Source organism: Arachis hypogaea, chromosome 12 (assembly GCF_003086295.3).
Source record: "Arachis hypogaea cultivar Tifrunner chromosome 12, arahy.Tifrunner.gnm2.J5K5, whole genome shotgun sequence".
NCBI lineage: Eukaryota > Viridiplantae > Streptophyta > Magnoliopsida > Fabales > Fabaceae > Arachis > Arachis hypogaea.
Genome location: NC_092047.1, coordinates 57,322,991 through 57,346,370, shown reverse-complemented (window position 1 = coordinate 57,346,370; position 23,380 = coordinate 57,322,991).

Sequence of the window (23,380 nt, the reverse complement as noted above, 5' to 3'; positions counted from 1 at the left end):
TTTCCTTGTCATTTATTGTTATTGCACCTTCGTTACTTTTATTTGTTATTTCCCTTTATTTTGTTCTTTTATGTTTATGACACTTTGTTAATTTTAATTTTAATTAATGTAATTTATGTTTCATGCTTCTTGTCATTTAATTTAGTTGTTATCCTACTTTACTTGCTTTTAGTAGTTGTAGATTTATTATTTCTTGCTATTTTACCATGTTTTATTTTTATACCTTCCAAGTGTTTGATAAAATGCTTGGGTTGGTTTTAGCCTAGTTTTTCTCACTCTTGGTTGAGAAATTGAGTGGTTTGGGTGAACTTGAGTGGTGGATGTCCATTCCACATTGTGTGAGGGTTGTTAATTAATTTGGTTTCCCTTGACTCTAAGTGACCCCTTAGTGTTGACTTAGGACTTAGGGATTGAGATTAATTATGCCTAGTTGACTTATCCTCGATGTAGGGTTGACTAATTGGGATTAATTCACACACAATTACCATGTTTGTGGTCCATGACTAGGATAAGAATCCCTAATTACCTAATTCTCACCAAGAGCCCTTTTTAGTTGCTTTTACTTGCTTTGACTTTTAATTCCTTGCATGTTAAGTTACTTTCTTGCTATTTACATTCCTTGTCTCATGCCATCAAACCCCCATTTCTCCCATAGCCAATAATTTAGCACCTCAATTGCAACTCCTAGGGAAGACGACCTGGGAGTCAAAATACTCTCGGTTTATTTTGAGTTAATTTTTAACATTTGATTGATGATCAATGGTTGGGTTTGGACTATACTTACAACACCAATTTTATTGAGATTAAAACTCCAAACCTATGCTTTTGTTCATTATCACTCAGCAAAATGTACAAGAACTTAAGAGATTATTTCAATCGATTGGTAAGCAGAGGCATGGAGAGTTTACCAAGGAAAATGAAGGGTTATGGAGATATAAAGGGAGGATTTTTGTGCCAGATGTCGGTAGTTTGAGATAAGAGTTGTTGTCAAAAGCTCATAATAGCGGATTCTCTATTCATCCAGGAAGTACGAAGATGTATCATAATTTAAAGAAGATATTCTGGTGGCTTGGGATGAAGAGTGATGTAGCCACACTTGTATCTAAGTGTCTGACATGTCAGAAGGTCAAGATAGAGCACCAAAGATCGTCCGGAATGTTACTGCCACTTGAGATTCCTCGGTGGAAGTTGGAAGGAATTACAATAGATTTTGTGATCGGTTTACCGAGGACTAGGTTGGAATTTGATGCGGTTTGGGTGATCGTGGATCACTTAACCAAGTCCGCTCAATTTCTGCCTATCCAAGTGAATTACTCTTTGGAGGAATTGACAAGGTTGTACATCAAGGAGATTGTGAGGTTGCACGGGGTGCCAACGAGCATAGTGTCGGACCGAAATCCCCGATTCACATTAAGGTTTTGGGGAGCTTTTCAAAGAGCTTCCGGTATGAGACTATGTCTCAGCACGGCATATCATCCGCAAATGGATGCACAGTCAGAAAGGACTATTCAGACGTTGGAAGATATGCTAAGGGCGTGTGTTTTGGATTTACTGGAATGTTGGGACCATTACATGCCATTGGTGAAATTTGCGTACAACAACAACATTCAGGCGAGCATCGGAATGGCTCCATATGAGGCTTTGTATGGACAGAAGTGCCAGTCTCTACTATGTTGGTATGAAACCACTGAAGTAAGTGTGCTAGGGTCGGAGTTGGTAGCAGAGACCACTGAGAGGTCGAACAGATTAGGGCCAAGATCTTAACTGCACATAGCAAACAAAAGAATTATGCGGATCAAAGAAGGAAACCATTATAATTTGAAGTGGGTGAGCATGAATTTCTGAGGGTTACTCTGACAATTGGAATTGGAAGAGTGATCAAAACTAAGAAGTTGAATCTGAGGTTTGTTGGACATTTTGAAGTCTTGAGACGAGTTGGGCCAGTGGCATATGAAGTAGCCTTGCCGCCGCATTTGTCTAACTTGCATGACTGATAGGTTGGGATTCGTGCCGGTTTGGATTTTCACACTTAAGATAACTTCTGTTGTAAGTATAGACCAATCCGGCAATTTAAATCCTAAACATCGAAGTTTAAAATTTCTAATTAACCGAGAGTAATCAAACCTCAGGTCGTCTTCCCTAGGAACTAATGCCAACAAGTGCACAATTTTGGTTGCAAGAACAAAGGGGTTTTCTCAACAAAGAAACAAACAATCAAGAAATAAAAGAACAATACCAAATTCCAATTAATGAAGTAATAAAAGAACAAAAGAACTATGTATGTAATATAAACAAGTAAAACTATAAAGTGATTTAAAAGTGGTTCAAAACATAAATAAAACCTTGACTTAGGATGAGTTATGGAATCCCTTCCTTGCCAGAACCACAACTATGATAATTATGATGGATTAATCTCACTAAGTCAACCCTTAACATTGAAGGATAAGTTAAGTGAGCATAATTGTTATTAATCCACAAATCCTAACTAACTTACCAAATTAATTGGTAAAAAGCTAGCGTTAGTAGAAACAATAACAACTAACAACCCAATAATTATCACTAAATATTGGATATTATGGCTCTAGCAATCCATCAACTTATTTTCCCCAAGCCAAGGGGTGGAAATTACCCCATAATCAAAATTGGCATTTTATCAAACACCTAATATATGCATAATCATAAAATATGGCAAAATTGGGAAAATAATGAAAGCTATGAACCACAAATGATAGCAAGCAACCAAGCCAACTCAACAAATATAAAATAAGCATCAAACATCAAATTCAACAACTAGAAATCCAAAATTGTAAACTATGCTAATATTGACAAGAGAAATAAAAAGAGATGAAAGTGTAGAACAAGTAATGTAATTAAAAGAGAAATTAAAGGAATACTTACAATGAGATAGCTAAATCCAAGATCAAAATTAAAGTATAAAATGCTACAAACCTTAATTAAACCTAAGGAAGTTTGAGAGAAAACCTAAAATAAACTACCTTAAAATTATTCCTAAAAAATGTATTCTACCCTACATGTGAGCTCTCTTTGTTATGTGTTGACATGCCCTTAATATAGCCTCTCAAACCAGCCTTCAGCACTTCAGAAATGGGCCTAGAGACCCTAAAAATTGCACAGCACGTGACTTTTTAATGGAGGCATGCGCTGGTACCTGTGCACATGCACGCATGCTGATTTCCTTTTCGTGCGTACGCATGCATCCTTGTGCACACGCATGCATGGCTGTGTGCCTCCTCCTTATTTTCTTCATATTTTCTCCCTTTGTACATGCTTCCTTCCACTTTTGCCTTGTCAAACTTGCCTCTAGGGCCTAAAATCACTCAACAAACATGTCATGGCATCGAATGGAATAAAAGTGGAATTAAATTGCTTAATTTAAGCACAAAAAGCGCATGTTTTCACATATAAGCACAATCTTAAGAGAAAACACAAAAGTATGTTATTTTGGTGCTTAAGTGTGAGTTTATATGATGAAATCCATCCAAATTAAGCTAAAATATATAAAAAAATATGGACTCATCAATGACGTATTCCACATGTCACAACTCCGTAAGTACACGTCGGATGCGGCTTATGTGTTAGAGCCCGAGTCGGTTGTGTTGAAGGAGAATGAAGTAGTAAAACCATCGTCTAAGAATTTCTTCTCGGTAAAAGGGGAAATAACTTTGTTGCAAGTATAGTTCTCAATCGACAAGTAATGTTCAATCAAAGTTTAATTTTCGGTTGTCACAAGTTCAACCCAATAAAAGTAACCGAGAGTATTAGTCTTGGGTCGTCTTCTCAGGGAATTACAATGAGGTATACATATTATTGGTTATGGTATACAAGGGGTTGGGTTCATGAAAGGGCAAGAAAAATAAAGCAAAAAACTAAAGAAGCAAATACTAAAGAGAGACATTCATGGCAAGCGTTGAGAATATAGACTTTCTATCCTAGTCATTAATTATCATACAATGATTAACAAAAGTTTATCCTATTAAGTCATCCCCAACGAGACAAGGTACAATGTCATCTCCAACACTCGAAGAAAGTCTAATAAGACTAGTTAATCTCAATCCAAAAGTCCTAATCAACTTTCTAATTGAATTAGCAAAAGATTAGCGTCAATGGAAACAATATTAACTAACAACTCTAGATCATCAACATAAGTTGGGTATTCATGACTCAAGATTTCCTAATTTCTCTTTCCGAGCCAAGAATGCTCAAGAATCTACTCTCACATCCAACCAAGCATTTTATCAAACACTTGGTAGGCATAAAAGGAAAGCATAATAAATTGCAAGAAATATAAATTCTACAACTACCCAATGCAAGAAATTAACAATAGCAACTCAAATCAACAATAAAAGAACATCAAAAATCAAATTGCATTAAAGAAAATCTAAATCCAATAAGGGTGTTCATAAACTAAAAGAGGCATAAAAGAGAAATTAACAACGTAAATTAAGAGAATTAAGATGTAGGAACAAGAAATTACAAGGAAAACTAAAGGAAAACAAGAATTAGAACCTAGATCTAAGAGGAAAATTAACCTAAGAACCCTAATTCTTGAAAGAAGAGGGAGCTTCTCTCTCTAGAAAACTAACCTACATAATGCTAACCTAATTTAATTGCTCTCCCCTTGCCCAATCTTCAATTCTGCATCAAATAGCCTTAGGAATGAGTTGGATTTGGGCCTGGGAAGCCTAGAAATTGTCCCTAGCATTTTCACTTTAAAGAGGTCACATGCTGGTTGTGACGCGTATGCATGGGTCACGCGTATGCGTCGTTTGGCTTTTTCTTGTCATGCGTACGCATCATTGATAAACCCATATTTCATGAGTTATTTTGTGCTTAGTTTGAGTGATTTATTCAATCCTTCACCCACTTATTCATATTAATTGCATGGTTTTACTTTCCCTTCCTTATTAGGTGATGTACGTGAAAAATATGTTTCCTAAGCTTTAAAATTAATTATTTTAATTACCTTTATTTCCATTCGATGCCGTGATTAGTGTGTTGAGTAGTTTCAGATTTTCTAAGACAGAATGACTTAAAGGATGGAAAAGGAAACGTACAAAAATGGAAGGAAAGTGCGAAACGGAGTTTTGAAGAAACTGGCATCCACGCGATCGCATGGATGATGCGATCGCGTGCCAGCAGCGAAGAAGCAGCGACGCGGCCGCATGACTGACGCGGCCGCACGACTTGAGCATAGCGCATTCGATGCAGACGCGTGACCGACGTGACCGTGCCACAAGGAAAACTCCAGATGATGCGACCGCGTGACCCACGTGGACGCGTGACAGAGACCAGGTATCAGAATTTACAGAATACGCCCCCAGCAATTTCTGAAGCCCTTTTGGCCCAGATCCAGGTACAGAACACACAGCCTAGAGGCTATAAAGTGGGGGAATGCTTCCATTCAAAAGAGAGCTCGCCAATTTTTACTTCCCATGATTTAGATTTAGTCTTGAGAGAGGTTCTCTCCTCTCCCTCTTAGGATTTAGGACTTCTCTTAGTTTGTAAGAGTGACTCTCGATCCAGGTTTTACGTTTCTTTGTTTTAGCTTCCCTTTCACTTTTATTTGTTCCAGCACTTGAGTTGATTATTTACTTTTATAATTGAATTTATGAATTATTCCATGTTAGAGATTATTATTTGAATTAATGATATTTAAGGTATTTTCAGTTTATGATTGCTCTTTTTAATTTATGTTATCATTGTTTCCGATCTGAAGATATTTTATTCCAGCAATTTACTTTTTCCCCTTTTGGTCTTGGTTAAGAAATCAGTAACTCAACAGTTACCAACTCAGCATAATTGATAATCGTTATCTTGCTAATTGAACTGAACTTCAATAATCCCAACTTTTTCTTAGGAAATAAATAGGATTCGAAGGTCAAACTAATTAGTCCCTTGACTTTCCTTTGCTTTAGTAAAGGTCAACTAAGTGGAATTTAGATTCAACTTTCATCATTGTTGAGAGAGATAACTAAGTTGGACTTCAAATTTCTCTTACCTTGCCAAAAGTTTGCTTTACAGTATTTATTTATTTTAATTGCCATTTACTTTACTTGTCATTCAAATCACTTGCTTCTCACCTTCTAAACCCCGATTACGACCTTTATAGCCAATAATAAGAACATACTTCCTTGCAGTTCCTTGAGAAGATGACTCGAGATTTGAATACTCGGTTAACAATTTTTAAGGGGTTTGTTACTTGTGACAACCAAAACGTTTGTACGAAGAGATTTTTATTGGTTTAGAGACTATATCTATAATGCAACTGTTTTTATGAAATTAATTATTGGCAAAAATCCCAACGTCAAAATGGCGCCGTTGTTGGGAAGCTGCTAACGTGTGCCTTATTATTGGTTATTGTAAATATTTTTCTTTTACTTGTTTATTTATTTCTGTTTTTCCTTTTTAGTTTTCATTTGCTACCATGAATTCTCACCCCTCTCGCTTTGAGTTTGGTTCTAACTTTGTTGATGGAAATAGAAGTTACAGCAGGAATATGCATCAAGGTCAGACCAATCAAGGATGGATGGATTCAAGAGGATCTAATCAACCCTTTAGGCAGCAACACCCTCCGAGATATCCTGGACAAAGACCATTCTACCGTGCATACCCAGCTGAAAGATATGGTGGACAACCTTGTAACTACCAACAAGCCCCACCCCGTGCATATAAACCATCCTTTCAACATAACCTCGAACCACCACACTCACAAGCTTCTCTTCACCATTCGCCACCATATAATCCTTCCTTACCCCAGTACCAATCCAATCACTCCCAATCACCGCCACTTTCCTATGTATCATGTCCAAATCCGGCAACCCGAGAAGTAGAGGTTCGCCTAAAAGAAACAGTAAATAAACTTCAAACAACCATTCGACAACTGGAGCAAGCAGTAATTTAATGGGTTTCTAGGCGCTCAAATACACAAGGATCAGCCACAGCCCCATGTAAACAGTCTAACGAAGAGCGTAGCATAAAGAAGATACCAGAAACTCCAGTAGACAAGATAGAGAATGAATTCGTACTAGAACAAGTAGAAGAAGCTGTCATTGTTCAAGAAGAAGAGTTGGTTGAAGATCTAGGAGATTATGAACCTCCATGGGAATCCAAAACTGAGGAGAACTCCGTCAAGGACGCTACAGTTGATGCTAAGGAGGATATTGTACAATCTCCAAGGCAAGTTGTTTATGAAGAATCAGACAGAATAACCCAGGACACAAATTCCCTTGATGATGATAGTCACAAGTCAAATTCTCTTAGTAATGAACTGGCATCCGTAAGTGAATTCTCTGAGGTCGAAGAATCTTCCCCAAGTGAATATGAAGACGATGCGGAGGTAGATTACTCTCAACCTCCAATCTATGACTCAAGTGATGAGGAAGACATAGAAGACTTTGACCAGGACACAGATACAATTGTAGAACCTTGCAAAAAAGTGGAGGAATTCACAGAAGAGCACAAGGGAGTAGAACTTACAGAACCACCGGAAACACCTATCCCAAGGCCATTACCACCTAATACAAGCTTCAAGTGGGTACAATCCTTAACCTATAACTTTACTTATTCACTTGAATATGGTTTGCTTGAAACAGATGGCCAGCTTAGAGCTCTTTGCGGCTTTAAGAGTAAGAGGGAAATGGCTCGTACTCAGAGTTGGTGCAAAAGGTTCAATAAGGTTCCATGCTTCACCTCGAAGTACACGGATTGGTATCATGCTCAATTGCATGGATCACAGAGAAATTTTGGTCACCATGGTGAGATTCTATGCTTTAAAATGCCCTGATGGAGACATGTAGATTAAGACGGAGGCGGATTTGAAAGCAAGGCTTGGGATCCTGGAGTTTATTCTGACGTTTGTCACCCCGGGAGCCTAACAATCTGTTTGAAACTGTTCAGAAGCTTTGCATGCCTAGTTTGGGATCCCGGAGGCTATTGGCATTCCAAGCACTGGTGGAGATTTTTGGATGAATTTAAACATAAGCCGCCATAGCAGGAAGCTCCTCCAATGTCCAACTTAAGGACTTTAACTAAAAGTGCTAGGTGGGAGACAACCCACCATGGTATGGTCGCTTCTTTTTCAATTTAATTCTTGTTAATTGCTTTCATTTTTATTTTCTTTTCGTTTTACTTTATTGAACCTGGAATCATGCATAGCATTCATATTAATCATTGCATTCTGCATTTATCTTACATATATAAAAATAAAAGGGGATGCACGACGTGACCGCATGCCCCATGCGATCGCGTCATATTGCGAAAACACTATCCACGCGACTGCGTCACCCACACGGCCGCGTGCCTTGGAGATCGGCGTCAAGATCCAACGTCCAGAAAGTTAGGCTGGAATCGTGCGGCCCTTGTGCATTTTGCACAAATTGGCCCACGCGATCGCATGCCCCATGCGATCGCGTCACTTGCACAAAACCAATCCCACGCGACCGCGAGAGCGACACGATCACGTCGCATGGATTGCACAACACCTTCGAAGGAGACAGAGAGTTGCGCTAAAACGACGATGGAAGCGTGCGTCTAGCACAAATTCCAGCGACGCGATCGCGCGACCCACGCGATCGCGTCATCCCCTCTCCTACCCCTCTCACGCGATCGCGCGACCTACGCAATCGCGTCACCCCCATTTTCACCCCCACCACGTGACCGCGTGCCCCACACAGCCACGTGGATTTCAAAATATAACCCCCCCAGATCACGCGAAACCCTATCCTCGCGCCCCACCCCTTCACTCTCAACCCCCTCTCTCTCTCTCTCTCCCCAACCCTCAACCACCACCACCCAGCCACCATTACCGCTGCACCAACCACCGCCGGGAACCGCCGATCACCCACTGCCACCGTCCGCCCCCAGCCGCAACCAACCCCCTCTTCCTTGTTCCTATTTCTTCTTCCTATACAAAAGAATTCCTCAATGAAAAATAAAAGCAATGCACATGGGATAAAAATAAAATTGAAACATGAGCATGTAACAACAAGTGGGATAATATGGGAAAATTGGTAAAGAAGTTTTGTTCTACTAAATATGTATGTTAGGTGAGATCTTAGTCTAATTAAGGATTCACTTATTAGCTCACTTAGCCTTATACATATATCCTTACCATTACCTTGGCCCCATTACAACCTTAATTAAAGACCTCATGACTTTTGGTATGACTGTACTCTATAATTGTTGATTGGTTAGATGAAGAACAAAGTTATAGAAAGTAAGAATAAAAAGAAAAGTAGAGTGAATAAACCCAATAAACACTGAGTGACTAGAAGGTAAACACAAATTCCAGTGAGGGTTCAATAGCTAATCAACATATATCTGTGCTTAAATTACTAATTGTTTTGCAAGTTTGTACAATATATATATGACTCCTTGAGAATGTGAATTAATTTAACTATGTGTAAGCTTTATATATGAGTGGATAAATTGGAATTGCATGACTCATTTAGGTAGATGCATTTAGAATAGGTTGCATTGCATAACATTCCACCACTTTAACCTTACCTTATTCTTTACCTTGGATTTAGCATGAGGACATGCTATTGTTCAAGTGTGGGGAGGTTGATAAACCCATATTTCATGAGTTATTTTGTGCTTAGTTGAGTGATTTATTCAATCCTTCACCCACTTATTCATATTAATTGCATGGTTTTACTTTCCCTTCCTTATTAGGTGATGTACGTGAAAAATATGTTTCCTAAGCTTTAAAATTAATTATTTTAATTACCTTTATTTCCATTCAATGCCGTGATTAGTGTGTTGAGTAGTTTCAGATTTTCTAAGACAAAATGACTTAAAGGATGGAAAAGGAAACGTACAAAAATGGAAGGAAAGTGCGAAACGGAGTTTTGAAGAAACTGGCATCCACGCGATCACATGGACGACGCGATCGCGTGCCAGGAGCGAAGAAGCAGCGACGCGGCCGCATTACTGACGCGGCCACGCGACTTGAGCATAGCGCATTCGATGCGGACGCGTGACCGACGTGACCGCGCCACAAAGAAAACTCCAGATGACGCGACCGCGTGACCCACACGGACGCGTGACAGAGGCCACGTATCAGAATTTACAGAATACGCCCCCAGCAATTTCTTAAGCCCTTTTGGCCCAGATCCAGGTACAGAACACACGGACTAGAGGCTATAAAGTGGGAGAATGCATCCATTCAAAAGAGAACCCGCCAATTTTTACTTCCCATGATTTAGATTTAGTCTTGAGAGTGGTTCTCTCCTCTCTCTCTTAGGATTTAGGACTTCTCTTAGTTTGTAAGAGTGACTCTCGATCCAGGTTTTACGTTTCTTTGTTTTAGCTTCCCTTTCACTTTTATTTATTCCAGCACTTGAGTTGATTATTTACTTTTATAATTGAATTTATGAATTATTCCATGTTACAGATTATTATTTGAATTAATGATATTTGAGGTATTTTCAGTTTATGATTGCTCTTTTTAATTTATGTTATCATTGTTTCCGATCTGAAGATATTTTATTCCAGCAATTTACTTTTTCCCCTTTTGGTCTTGGTTAAGAAATCAGTAACTTAACAGTTACCAACTCAGCATAATTGATAATCGTTATCTTGCTAATTGAACTGAACTTCAATAATCCCAACTTTTTCTTAGGAAATAAATAGGATTCGAAGGTCAAACTAATTAGTCCTTGACTTTCCTTTGCTTTAGTAAAGGTCAACTAAGTGGAATTTAGATTCAACTTTCATCATTGTTGAGAGAGATAACTAAGTTGGACTTCTAATTTCTCTTACCTTGCCAAAAGTTTGCTTTACAGTATTTATTTATTTTAATTGCCATTTACTTTACTTGTCATTCAAATCACTTGCTTCTCACCTTCTAAACCCCGATTACGACCTTTATAGCCAATAATAAGAACATACTTCCTTGCAGTTCCTTGAGAAGACGACCCGAGGTTTGAATACTCGGTTAACAATTTTTAAGGGGTTTGTTACTTGTGACAACCAAAACGTTTGTACGAAGGGATTTTTATTGGTTTAGAGATTATATCTACAACGCAACTGTTTTTATGAAATTCTTTACTGGCAAAAATCCCAACGTCAATCATGTCATGCGTACGCGTCGCCTGGACGACCGCCTATTCACGAGTGTGTGTCTGTCACGCGTGCGTGTCACTCTAGGCACTTTAAATCCTTGTTTTTCCATGAATTCTCCATCTTGCATGCTTTTCTCTTCACTTCTTCCATCCAATACTTGCCTTATGAATCTGAAATCACTCAACAAATATATCAAGGCATCGAATGGAATTATGGTGAATTAAATTTATCTATTTTAAGGCCTAAAAAGAACGTTTTCACACTTAAGCACAAATTTAAGGAGAATTACGAAACTATGCTATTTTATTAAATAAATGTGGGATAAGTTGGTAAAATTCCATAAATTAAGCACAAGATAAACCACAAAATTGGGATTTATCAAAACTCCCCACACTTAAACTAAGCATGTCCTCATGCTAAACTCAAGAAAGAGACAAAGGGTATCAACATTTATTCAATGCAAACTATCTACGTGCAATCTATCTACATGTAATCTATCTATATGCATGCAACTACTTGGTCAAAATAAATCAACTTCCAAGAAAGCATATATGTACATGAGGGCTAAAGGTGTTAACAACCCAGTCAAACCCACAATTGAATTGAGTTATTAAAAAAATTTACAAGCTTGCAAGAAAATAGATTATCATAGGTGAAAACATGTAATTGAGCAATCGAACTCTCACCAAATGTGTATCCTGTAACAACCCAGTTTTTCGAGTACGCGAGATCTTTTCTGAAGGCACGGATTTCTCCGGAATATCGGTAAAGGGAACACCTCTGCTGTATCATCAAGCATCTCAATCCTCATTATCATTATATCATCCTTAAGCTAGAACCTTTTCTGAGGCAACGCAATCACGAAGAACCTAGTTTTTGAACCGTATCGGTTAGGAGTTTTGATTTTGATTTTCGTAAATAGTCTCAGTTTTACGAACCGGACTCGATTCATGAGAGAAGAGAGTTAATAGTATAATATTATTATTATATTAGTATTATAATTTTCTTGAATGATATTATAGTATTACCAGGTCAGTTTTAGTTAAAAACAGGAAATCGGTTTAACCGTGTTCACAGTTTACTGGTGCAGCTTAACACCAACACTCTCTGATGACTTTAGCAATGCTAAGGCCTCATCATACATGTTCTATTCTCATAATAAATATGTTAATAGTGTCATCTGTGCTAGTATCTTAGAAAATAATTTTTAGAGATGTTTTTACAAGTGTTCCAATACATCTAGTTTTAGTAGTTATACACTTGAGATATTTTAATATTATTTTAACCCACCTCCAAGCCAACCAATCACAACTCACCTTACACCCTCAAGACACTCCAAGGCTGTCTCATTTCTTCATTTTGGCCGAAAATTACAAGAGAGAAAATTTCATGAACACTTAATCTTCAAAGCTTGATTTATTCTGAACTAAAACTCAAATCAAAACTCCGATTTCACCAAAATGATTCTCTCTTCTTCCTATACATAACCATGTAACATATCAAGGCTGAAAATAAGGAATCATACTTAACTTGACTTGAGGGCCAAGAAACGTTAATTTCCAGCAAGTCTATGGAGGAAAAAGTGCTTAAGGACCACCTGAATGTATAACCGAATTAGGAGCAGCAAAACCAGGTAGGGTTTGACGAAATTAATCTTGATTGATTATGTTTGAGTTGTGTGAATGTTGTATGATTTGACTGTGCTAAAAATTGGTTGCATATACGATTGATTTTTGGTGAAAATTTGGTGAAATTTTGATGAAATTTGATGAAATTCAAACTATGAACTTGTGTTCTTGTGGCTGCTGGAAAATGAAACCCTAACCCTTAAATTGGGATTCAATTTGTGTTGAAATCATGTGGAAAATATGGGGTTTTAGTGGCTGGGAATTTATTATGAATTATGGTAAAAATCGGTTGCTGAAAAGACTGAAAAACGGGTGAAAACAGAGAAAGAGAAAAAAAATTTATGAAGAACATGAAGAACACTTTAAGTGTGATGAAGAACATTGAAGAACACCTTTTAGATCTTAAAAAGGGCAAGGTTGTAATTATTTTGGTATTTGAGGGGTTATTTGGTAATTTCTGAAAGTTAGGGTGGTTAAAGTAGAAATATTAAAAGTTACTGGGGTAAAAAGTTAATTTTGAAAGTGAAAAGGTAAAGGCAAGGTAATTTTAGAAAATTTAATGATAAATAATAAATAATAATATTTAATTAAAAATAATATTTTAATAAAAATAATAAAATAATGCGGAAAAGGCAGTTTTCTGTAAAAGCTTTAGAAAGACAACTTTAAGCATAGAATCTCATAATTACCTTCATAAAACACTTAGGGAGTGGTAATAACATGTTAGTGAGGCAAAGATAATGGAAAGATATGAAGTTAAAGAAAAGATAAAAACTAAAGAAAAGTCTGTTAAGTTTTAATAATAGAAAATCAGACAGAGATTAGTGAACGAACTAGGGCAACATAGTTAGTCCTTGAATTGAGACTAGGGTTAGGTATAATATGAAAAGTTAAACTGTTTTAGTATAGACTTAATGAACCTATACTTGGGACAGGCTAACTATTCATACCGAAATTTACAAAAGCTTTAAATACATACGTTAAGCAGAGAAATCAGAGCAGAGTAGAGAAACACAGAAAATAGAGTAACCAGACCAGAGTAAAGAGGTAAAGAGAAAAAGAGTAATATAGATACAAAAAAAAGAGTAATCAGAGCTGAGTAAAGATACAGAGAGAGAGAAGAGCGGTAAAACACACGAACTGATAATGTTAAATACGGGAAGTACCCACGAACTGAATGATCATTGGTCTCGGGGAAACCTACGAACTATTAACTATTTCGTGTACGGGAAAAATCCACGAATTGATAATCATTGATTACGGGAACAACCCTTGAACTGTTGATAATCTTTGATCTTGGGGAACCCACGAACTGAGGATCTCTGTTTTGTTGTATGTTGATCTCAGGAAAACCCACGAATTGAGGATCTTTGTTTTGTTTGTGTGTTGATCTCAGGGACGCCCATGAACTGAGGATCATTGTTTCCCCTTGTGCGTATATTTTGGGGTCGAGCTTTGTACTGACTGCCGGTAGTCACGAAGGAGTGGTATTCTTACCACCGACACGTATGCACTAAGGACACAAAGGGAAACCATATCTGGGACTTGTTCCGAGGTAATGTCGGGCTACAGGGTGTAAACTGACACGTGAGCTCATGGCCTGCATAGGACAGACATACATCATACTTGGTTGTGCATTTCCTCTGTTATGATTGTTGAATGAATGTATGCTTTGTTTATTTGTATTATATTCTATGTATTTGTGTTCTACTTTCTTACATTCTTTTGTTTGTGTTCTGCTTTTTGTTTTCTCTATTTTTTCTATTTATCTATATCTTCTATTCACTACTTCTTGATATTTTGCTATTCGTCTGCTAAACAACATGAAATTAATGAACTTAACTAATAACCCTGGCCCTACTAAGAACTCCCCAGTTCTTACCCCTTCTCTCTCCCTTCCCCCTTCAGATGGAAGCATGAGTACCCTTCAGTAGTTCACTGACGACCGTTTGCAAAAAGGATTATGCTCTAGGTAGTCTTCTAAGTCTAGGGTGAATTTCGTTCTCTGTTTATATGTATATACTATGAGACCAGCCAATGTCTGCACCCCGTTTGTACATGAACTTTAACATAAATCCTGTGTACGAGACTCCTGTTGTGTGGCTACTTGATGAGGTACCAGAGAGACGTCATATGGCAATGTCTGATCGTGTAGAGGAGTAGTAGATGATATTCTACCTTTTGATGACATTCTGCCTGACTTGAGTTTTGAAGACTTTGAATGTACTTTCCCTCGCTTTAGTAGTTTAGAGGGACTAGGTGAGTATAGAGTCTAGGCTAGCCTAGGTGCTAGCTTAGGGACTTCTTGAACAGGTCAGGGCCTGGGATGTTGTATGTATATATATGTATATAGATATTATTTAGCTATATCTAGGGGTGTTCTAACTAAAAGTTTATACTCTAATAAAGGCTGGATCATGGAATGTTATCAACTGCTTGAGATGTATTTATGTGTGGTTATTTATAACTGTTTTATCTATTATTATTTGTGAATTGATTATGAATGATTCTGTTTATTAATCCAAACATTTTCAAAAAAAAAAGTACCTCGAAAAATAACTACACTTTTAACAATGAATCAGGCTCATATAATAAATAATGGATAATAATTAGGAAGACAAGTTAGTAGCGCTCAGTTTCTAGTATGATCATGACGTACCAGAAATTGGGTCGTTACATATCCGCTCTAGTCACTCAAGTGTATAGGGTTGATTCACTCAATTCTCCCCTAATCATGCTTTATAAGATTTGTTTTTACAAATTGGGTCGTTACATATCCGCTCTTTCTTTATCATTTTTTTCAAACTAAAATATATACAAGAGCACCAATGCATATGGTTTAACATTCAATGCATGAGTATGTACCCAATTCGCAATATTTTTAATAGAAATACAAAAACACTCTTTTATCCCAACCAATTTTCCTAAATTTCCCACACTCTGATGATAAACACTCTCACTAGCCTAAGCTAATCAAAGATCCAAATTAAGGACATTTATTATTTTTTGCTTTACGGCTTGTAATGTGCTAAAATTCAGAACAAATGGGTTTAGCATAGGCTCAAAGTTGGCTAACAATGGTAGATAAAAGGTAAGGCTATTTGGGTAAGTGAGGTATTTGAAACAATGGCCTCAATCATATAAATGCATGTATACACAAAATAATGGATATAAAGAATCAAACAAATCAAATATTGTAATCATAGAAAGAGAATAATACAAACAAGAATGAAAATAGTGGTTATAAGAAGTAACCACACAATTAGGCTAAAAACTCACATGCTTATGTGTTCTTAGCTCAAAAATCATGTTCCACAATGTATATAATTCAAGCAAGTTTTAAAAAAAAATTTACTCAAATCAATTGGGGTGCCCTATAGATAAATTTCTTGAAAATTTTATTATTTTGACTAAGCTTATTGTATATATATATGTAAAACAAGAAAATGCAACAAAAAAATCGTAAAAGACCTAAAAATAAACTGCGAAAGTGTTGGGATTAGAAATTTGTCACCCAAAAACGCCGAGTGGTTGGACGACCTCCCCACACTTAAAAGTTTGCACCGTCTTCGGTGCATCCAGAGATGAGCAAGGGGGTACGGTGACTTTTCCAGTTGCCACCTTCAGCTAGTGGATCAACCGGCTGCTGCATATTCTTTCTCCCACTTCCGTTTTTGTTTATGATAAATCATCCTGAGCAATAGAAAACAGGATAGTAAAAAAAGTAAATGCAAAAGCAAGGAAGCATAAATTGTTGGAATGAGGTGATAATAACTAAAATGAAGTGAGTGAGTTAGTGTGACATTGATGAAAAATAGGTGTGTGAGTTCTAAGTTGCATGTGGTTTAGAACACACACACACTGATATTAAAAGTTATGTCACGAGTACAAAAAATAAAGCATACGCTTCACTCATTCTAGTGTGCTTGAAATACTTCAAAGAAAACTTGTAGATTAAGACAACCAAACAAGCAATGAAGAAGCATAAAAGTATTCAAACAAAAATAAAGCAATTGTAAAATTTGATAATAAATGGACATTGATTGATGTGTAAGCAAACTTAGTGAACCAGATGAAATATAGAACTCACACATCAAACAATGACACATATTGGCATTTATTTGCAGCACCTAAGTGAAATAGAAGTGGAACACATGGTGCTATGGGACTTAGGAAAAAGAAGATAGAAGTGAGAATCAATCACATAGCAAGCACGGTCCACAAAACTTAGAAAGCTCAAAAATATGTCACTAGTTAAGCGTACGATCTAATTTCACAACTCCAAAATATCAATACATGAAATAGGTGATGTCAATAAGGTTCAATCATAAACAAGTATCACCTAACAAAAAATTCATCGATAATACACAAATTGGCTCATCACAGATAATGAAATCAAATCACATGCTGGCCAAAACATGCAATTCAAAAGATTTAAAAAGCTAAAAGCCAATGTCACATGTACTTGGTCTTCAAAAAGGTTAAGCATGAAAAATTCAAAACCAAGTAACAAATTATAACCTCAATAAAGAAATCCAACAATGAAAATTAACAACCATGATGTTAAAACAACATCTTACCAGTAATCAGCAGCAGTAAACAGCAAACAATATTAATAATCCAACACTTATCATGAAAAACAGAAAATTAAACAAAAATTAAACTAACTAAAAGAAATGGTAATAGATGGTGATTGGCAGTGTTGGGTGATGGTTGAAGGAGGGAAAGAAAAGAAAAGAAGAGAGGAGAAGGAAAAAAATGGAAAGAGAAGAAGAAAAGAAGGTGGTGAAACAGGGCAAGGTCACGCGTACGCGTGGGAGAAGAGAGAGATAAGTGACGCGTACGCGTGGGTCACGCGTATGCATGGGCGAAAATTGTGCTAGAGGCACAAATTCAGCACACTTCATGCGCAACTCTCTGGTTTTTGTACTGGCCCTAAAAATTTGGATGTCACGTGTACGCATAGGCGAGGCGTACGCGTGGGTGGTAAAAAAAACTTGTGTCACGCGTACGCGTGGGTGACGCGTACGCGTAGTATGGTGCTCTATTTTTCAAAATTTTTCCAAGTTCTTGCATGAAACCAAGCTTTCCAAACCTCCAAATAGCTACCAAAACACCATTAAACCTTATTTAACATATTAGACTACTAACTATACTCAACAAACCAATGAAAACATGAAATTAAACTAATTTTACCCATATTTACAAAAAGAAAAAATGAAATGATGTTACCATGGTGGGGTATCTCCCACCTAGCACTTTTATTTATTGTCCTTAAGTTGGAGTTATGGGGAGCTCTCATCAAGGTGGCTTGTGCTTGAATCTATCCTTGAACATCCACCAATAGTTGAATCTCCAATAAGCTCCATTATTCAAAATTAGCAGCTCCAAGCTTTGATAGAGTTCTTCACAAACTATGAGCTCCCAAAATTGATCGTCTTCTTGTAATCCGGGATCCAACACTTTATTTTCACACCCGTCTTCAAGTTGATCATGGTAATTCCCTTCGGGTGATTTACATGCCGAATTCTCAATGAGGCCTCCAAAAAACTTGCTAGACCCATTCAATCTAGCTCCACACCAAACCTTGCAATCAAACTTTGAACATGCAACTATCATAAAACTAGAGTGATGTTTTCAACCACTAACCATCTCCTTTTTGCTCTTAAAGCCACAAAGAGCTCTAAGTTGACCATCCGTCTCAAGCAAGCCATATTCAAGTGGGATAATAAAGCTTAGAGATAAGAGATTTACTCACTTGAATAAAAGGATGGATGGTGACAGCTTGGGGAGAGGTGTCTCCAATGGTCTTACAAGCTCTACTCCCTTGTGTTCTTCCTTGACAACTTCCACCTTCTTGCAAGCTTCTTCAATCCCAACCTTTTCCTCTTGGTAGCTTTCTTCCAATTCAATCTCTTTGAAATCTATGTCAAGTCCAATGGTAGAGGATTCAATTGTAGATAGAAACTCATCAATGGTTGAATCCATCTCTTGATCAACCTCTTCAAAGTCTTCAACCATGATATGTTTTGGAGGTTGTACACCCTCCTCAACATCAATATCAAGTTTCTTGGAAGAGGACTCCATAATTCTACATTCCCATGGACTCTCAACATCTCATAAATCTTCAACCACTCCTTCCGGCTCAAATGTCTCAACTTCCTCCCTTGGTGGCGATTCTTGCTTCAACTCCTCATCTCCACCTTGAAGCTTCAAATTCACTCCCTCACGATGCTCCTTGGTTGATCCTCCACATTCGTCAATGGGAGTACTTGGGATGCATGAGCTTAGGTGGGAGGCCATGTCGTTAATGGCTTCCGCCATGGTGGCAACCATGACTTCTAGCTTCTTTAGCTCCTTTTGCCTCTCTTCTTGCCTTTGGATATAAGAGCTAATATCTCTTCGTTGTTCTTAAAAGAAGGTTTGGAGAGATTCATCCTTTGGAGGAGGTGGTGGGAGAGAGGGTTCATTGTTTGAGAGAAAGGGTTCATAATTGGAAGGTGGTTCATCTTGGTAAGGGTATGGAGATGGTGTATATCGAGGTGGTTCTTGGGAGTAATTGTGTTGGAATTGTTGTGGTTCTATATATGGTTCATATGGCTCATAAGGTGGTTGGTATGGTGGGTAAGAATTAGGGTCATATGGAGGTGTTTGGTAGTAGGGGGCTTGTGAGTATAATGGTTGAAAACTATGTTGAGGAGGTGGTTCATAGGCATATGGTGATTGGGGTTGACTCCCACAATGAGGGTCACCACATCCATTGGATTGATATGCATTAGGAGTTGGATTATACCTATAAGAAACTGGAGGAGGTTGTTGCCAAGAAGGGTTATCAATTCCTTGAAGCTCCTCCCATCTTTGATTGTTCCATCCTTGATGCATGTTGTCATTGTAGCTCCCATTTCCTACAACATAATTTGAACCAAACTCATCGCCAAAGTGGTAAGAATTCATGGTGACAAGAGAAAATGAAAACAAAAACTAACAAGAAACAAAGAAAACGAAATCCTAAAACTAGCAAAAACTAGCAAACAAACAAAAAATCAAGCTATTCACAATATCACCATATGTACAATAACCAATAACAAGCACACATTGCAATTCCCTGCCAACGGTGCCAAAAAGAAAAACTTGAAAGAGCAATTCCCTGACTTTTCAAGTAACACAGGTGCGGATTGACGATACTAATGTGAAGAAGTTGTATGGAAAGGAAGTGTTGTTGGTTAAGGTAGCTTGGAAGAGAGCGAGAGTGGAAGAGCATACTTAGGAATTGGAGTCCGAGATGCGAAAGGATTATCCCGAGTTATTCTCAGGTAATCATTAAATTTTGAGGACAAAATTTCTTATTTGGTGGGGAGAATGTAAGAACCGCGATTAATTAGCCACTTAATTAAATTAATTTAATTGTCGAGAATAGGTTCCAAAAATTTTGAATATTAATTAAAAAATTTAAATGTGATATTTGGACTCAGTAGATTTATCTGAGTTGGAAAAATATAATTTTCTATCAAAATTTGTGTAAAAATGCGTATCGATAAATTAACCGGCAGTACCGGCTTAAATCTATCTGGTATTGTGTGAGAGCAGTAAAAACAGTAGAAAAACTCAATAAAACATTAAGAATTGAAAATCAGACACTAATTCTAAAGGTTTGGTCCAAAATTGGGCCAAACGGGCTAAAAATGCTAATAGGTTGGACCGGGCACAAGTTGGGCCCAAGCCCAACATATAAAACATCCTAAGTGAGGCCATTTCAGCCTCATAACTCTCATAAACACAAACAACACAGCTACACAAGTGAGAAGAGTGGAGAAGAGAGTGCACTATTCATTCTTCACTTTTGGTGGCTATAACTCGAACTACAATGCTCTGATTCGCATGCCGTTTGTGGCTACGTGAAGCTTTCATCAAGCCGGTTAATTTCATCTAACTTTTGTTAGTAAAATTTCAAAATTTCTTCTCTATTCTGCAGCCCTAAGAAATTCGAAAATTTAGGTTTGAGTTTTGAGTAGATTTTGTGTTTTTGATTGATTAGGTGGTATCTAAGGTTGGGCTATTGGTAGTTTGTGCCCCAAACACCATTGGAAAAGGTAAGGAAACTGTTTACCTTTGTGAATTCATGAATTTGGTAACTCTGTGTTGATTTTTGGTATCTGGTATGATTTTAGTTTGAGTTATTGCGAATGTTGGCATTTATTTGGAGCTTTGGATGTGAATTAGTGATTTATTGGTGATTTGAGACTTGATTTGGACTCAAATTAGTGTAGTGTGCATATTGGGAATCGGCCAAGGTATGGTTTCGGTTTCCTCTATGTAATATGTAATATTTCTGGATACTTAGGCTAGTAGACATTAGCATAGGATTGAATTGGTTGGTAATGAGTGTTGATGTTTGATGATTTTGATGATTGTTATGATTTTGATGAATGTTGAAGTTGATTTATGATGTGGGGTTGAAAATGATGATTATGAGTGTTGATACTTAAATATGAAGCTTGTTGATGTTGACAAATGTTGAGGATAGTGAAATGATGCTTTGAGTTGTAATAATTGAGAATTGGAGATATGAAAGTGAAAATTTTTGGATGATATTGATGAAATTGCATGTTGATAGGATGTGGAATAATTGGAGAGTATATGAATATAATTTAGATACATTAGAATTGGTTTGGATGTAGAGCAATTGGTTTTGAATTGAGAGTTTTGGTAAAATTGAGTTTTTATGGTTTTTGGTAAAAATGAATTTTGGGCCAACTTTAGCGGATCATATCTTGAGCTTCAGATTTTTAAATTGATCGGATTTTTTTATCAAATTATATATAATTTAAAGAGCTTTAAAATGGTATAGATTTCGTGAAAATAAAAATTTGTGGAAAAAGATATGATCGTTTGATGTTGGTGTCAAAATATGGATTTTGTGATGTTGCAGAAAATTGTAAGTTCTGGTTTGTGTGCCCAAGCACACATTTGTGCTTACGCTCTAAGCAGAACGAGTGTTGTGACTCGTGCATATGTGCACCCTGTGAAATTTGCAAGTTGTGCGTACGCACAACATCATGCGTACGCACAAGCTGGGAAGAGCCTTCTGTTGAGTGCGTCCGCACGTATTCATGCGTACACACAAAATAGAAAATTTTACTTTGTGTGTGTACGCGCACCTCTATGCGTACGCACAAGTTGAGAAAATTCTTCTGGGCGTGCATACGCACAACCCTATGCATATGCACAATGCCCTGTTTTTCAATGAAAATCGTGGTTTTCAACCGTTTTACCTTCCCGGCAAGCTCGTAAACTTCCGTAATGCTTATCTAGGATGTCTTAACTTGTTTTTAGGCGTTGAAACATAGAAAATACCCTAAGTGAGTTTAACTAGATATTTTCTGGTAAAATATTTAGAAGACGGAGACTTAGGTTTCTAAATTTGTGAGTGGATCGTTCGAGTACTATATTGATGATGAGTGTGATGAGCTGTGGAAATAAGAAAAATTGATAATGTTTGTGATGACTCTGGGACTCGAAGACAAATGAGAAAAATATTGAATATTAAAAGTGATCACTGATGAAATATATAATATTTTATACTGGTATTGTTGAGATGTTATGCACCTGGCAGGGACGGTAGGTTAATCCCGCCTGTCGAGGTCGTGGCGGCGGCGTAAGGGCAGTGGTTAGTCCCGCTTACATTGAGATGTGAGGTCTGTGGCTGAGTATCTGATAAATCCACATTATGGTGTTTATTTGCTCTAATTTAGTGGATTTTATCAACTTTTTCTACACGTATTCAATGAAATATCTTGGTTTTGTAAGCTCTCCATAAATTGTGCTCAAAAGTGAAAACATGCTTTTTAGGCCTTTATTTGCTAAATTTTAGCCACTTTAATTCCATTAATGCCTTGATATGTTTGTTGAGTGATTTAGGCTTAAAAGGCTAATATGGATTGAAGAAGTGAGGAAAAAAGCATGCAAAAGTGGAGAAATCATGAAGAAATGGAGTTTGGAGCTTTTCAGCAACTGTGCGCACATACAAGTATGCGTGCGTACGCACAAGTGAGAGCCAGCAAGTGTGTGTGCACACAACCTTTTGTGCAGACACACAAGTGGAAAAATCAGCAAGTGTGCGTGCGTACGCACAGGTGCCAGCACATGACCTCATAAATGCAATTCGCTGACAGTAATTTTTGGTCCTCCAGAACGCAATCCAACTCATTTCTGAAGCTATTTCAACCCTAATTCAAGAGGAGGCAAGGGGAAGGCAATTAGGTTTAGCTTTAGTAACATGCTTTAGGTTATTCTAGAGAGAGAAGCCCTCTCATCTCTCTAAAATTAGGATAGGTTTAGTTAATTTTCTCTTAGATTGATGCTTTAATTCTTGTATTGATTTAGTTTCTATACTATTTCTTCTTCTAGCTTCTTGCTTCTTTTACTTTTACTTGTTATTTCTTTTATTTAGTTATTTTATTGTTAATGAGCACTTGTTAATTTGAGTTTCCATTAATACAATTTAATGTTTCTTTGTTTATTATTATTTAATTGAGTTGTTATTACCATTTCTTGCTTTTGGTAGCTTTAGAATTTATTATTACTGTAATTTAATATGATTTTATTTTCATGCACACCAAGTGTTTGATAAAATACTTGGCTTAGTTTTTGCTTAGTTTTTCCTCACT